Source organism: Mustela lutreola, chromosome 2 (assembly GCF_030435805.1).
Source record: "Mustela lutreola isolate mMusLut2 chromosome 2, mMusLut2.pri, whole genome shotgun sequence".
Lineage (NCBI taxonomy): Eukaryota > Metazoa > Chordata > Mammalia > Carnivora > Mustelidae > Mustela > Mustela lutreola.
Window position 1 is genome coordinate 119,910,472 of NC_081291.1, and position 2,844 is coordinate 119,913,315.

The following is a 2,844-nucleotide window of genomic DNA, read 5'->3' on the forward strand; positions in this document are numbered from 1 at the left end:
ATTTAAATTGTCAGAACCCTCAGGTAAAAATGCTCCAGGTGCCAAAAAGCAACAATCCTCTTCAACATGCAGAGAAGTTGCTTTTCCCTAGGGTTTAGAATGGGGCTTTCCTCTGAATCAGAGGGACCAATACGTGTGGACTTCTTTCCAGCAGTCTGGAAACTGGTGTTCTGAAAGACAGCATTGCCACGGACTCTTAAGGTGCTGGAAATGAGCCAGGCTCCAGGGACACTAAGAGAAAAAAGCAGGCACCAGACCTCTAATTCTCAAAACTAAGACTAGGTGCTCAACAGACTCACCTGGGGAGTTTTTAAAAAAACTCTTTGAATGCTTGGGTGCCATATCATTGGACTGGGATAAGGCCTGGGACTTGGTATTTTTAAAAACAGCAAACCTTGAGGATTATTATTTTGAAGTATACAAAATTCACATTTTTGCCTTTGATAAATTAAGGTAAAAGAAACTCCCGTCCTCTGAGCTGAAAAGTTAATCAAAGAGAAAGGAAATTGTTCTTTTTTTGCCATTCCTCCTGCTGTCATTTAATATAATCAGCTGGCCATGTATAAATCCATTAAGATTTTTAATCACTTTGCTTGGCCCCTCTTCTGAAGCTCTATGTCAGAAAATTTAATATCCGAGCAACTACAAACAGCTGCCAGCACAAATCCCATGTTGTCTCCTTTCTTCTCAGGCCCTGGGTTAGAGAGGGGTAGGAAACTCAGTTGCTAGGCACAGTACAAGAGAGTTGGCCCACTCAGGGTGTCCCCTACCCTGGCCTAGCAATTGAGGTCAGGCTGGAAGGTGGGCCCAGGGCTTCTAGAGCTTCCAAGTTTTCTAGAAAAAGCCAGAAATCATCTTATTTATGTGAAAGCTCCCAATTTCTAAACGTTGGCTTGTAGTTGTGAGTAATCAAAACATATCTGAGGACCCAAAGGGAGCTGCCACTTTGCAGCCTCTGGTGTGGGAGGGTCTTCATCTCACCATCATGTGGGGCCCTCCTAAACTTCCAGTACTCACCTCTAGAGACAACTGTGAGGGGAAAGCTGCTCCAGCCACCCCTCTTCACTTCCCCTCCCCGCCCCACACCTGGCCCCTTTCCACCACCACCACGACCACCCCCACCACCCCCGCCCACCCCCAGCCGGCCTAGCACTCCAACCCTGGACTCCAAAGCTTGTGTCCCTACAGTGCAATTGTGTGTTGTTCTCCCCCAGTAACTGCCCACTGCCCGAGGCAGGGATGGTGCCTTAGTCCCCTTATTCTAGGAACATATGTTAATCCCAAACTGGATACTGACTCAGCACACAAATGTTATTAGATGCTTACTATGTGTATATAGAAAAATTTAACAAATTACAGCCCCTCAGAAATACGAATCAAGAAAATTAAGAAAAAAGGCTTTCCTCTCCAAATAGATGTTGTTTACCTTTGTGATTTGCATCTCCTCCCAAATCTAGTTCACTGGTGAGCATCCTCAGATCATCTCCACATGGCGCCTTTACCCTGACTGTTGCTTAGTGGTTAAGGGAGTGGCCTTTAAGGACAGTCTGGGTTTAGGCCAAGGGGGTGTGGGGGTGGACGGGATGGAGGCCACCTTGGAACAGCACTTGGAGGACACAGAGAAGAATCCATCCATTGTCAGAGCCCAGTGCTCAGATTCCCAAGGATTCTGGGCTACCATGGGAGCCGATCAGATGGGCATGCAGGGGTGATATCGGTTCTAGCCCAGCAAGCAGCTAAACAGACCTCAGAGCCCACCGATATTCCTGTGGTGCATCTAGAATCAGATAATGGGAACATTAGAATCCAAAAACTTGACAGCATCCCAGCAGCAGTGCCCAAAATGGCCTCATATCAGTTCTCCAGCAGCCTGTCACACGGGCTTGATTTTACCTATGTTAGTTGTATCATAGAAGTATTAAAGTTCCAGTAGTTAGGCCATTTATTTAGTGTACAGTGGGCACTTTTCCATTAATTTTGTAGATTTTATTTATTTATTCATCAGAGACAGAGAGAGAAGCAGAAGGAGAAGCAGGCTCTTCCCTGAGCAGGGAGCCCAATATGGGACTCGATCCCAGGACCCTGGGATCATGACCTGCACTGAAGGCAGACAGTTTACCATCTGAGCCACCCAGGCTCCCTCCATTAATTTTAGAGTAAGCTGCTTTTAACAGATTTATCAAAATATTAGTAGGAAAGGATCATGTTTTGAAGCGGCAGGACCAAGTTACTTTGTACATACAATTTTGTTATGTTTAATAAACCTGGTCAGAGGTTTATATAAAATAAATAAATAAAATAAAATAAAAATAAAGACAGTTTGGGTTCGTATTTAGGCTCTGCCACCTGTGTGACCTTAGGCAATTACCTGACCTTATTCTCAGTTTTCTTGTACTTATCTGTTTTTTAAATTGAAGTACAGTTGACACACAAATGTTATATTAGTTTCAGGTATACAACTTAGCCAATGGACGACTACATTATACTATGCCCCCTCTAAGTGTAGCTATCACCAGACAAACCATACACTGTTACAAACTCCTTTCCTTATATTTAAACCAGGAGTAATTATGAAACCTCCTTAAAGGCTTGTGTGAAAATTAATTATGCCAACAACTATTTACTGTGTTAGGTCATTACCACTCCCCATCACTGAACACAGTGCCTTCCAAGAGCACTGGGTCGTGAGCATGATTATCCCATCCTATAGATGACACAATGAGGCTCCAGTGTCAACTAAACGACCCAAGGTCACTCTGCTAGTACATTACAGAACTGGGCTGCAAACCGATCTGCCTTGAAGTCCATCACCTTTCCAATTACACCAGAGAAAAACCAACCTGG

General features: G+C 44.3%; 1 pseudogene; it reads left to right on the forward strand.

Moving 5' to 3' along the window:
* The first annotated feature begins 1,583 nt into the window (after positions 1-1,583).
* LOC131825579 (ragulator complex protein LAMTOR5-like) lies at positions 1,584-1,933 on the forward strand (annotated as a pseudogene).
* The last annotated feature ends 911 nt before the right edge of the window (positions 1,934-2,844 follow it).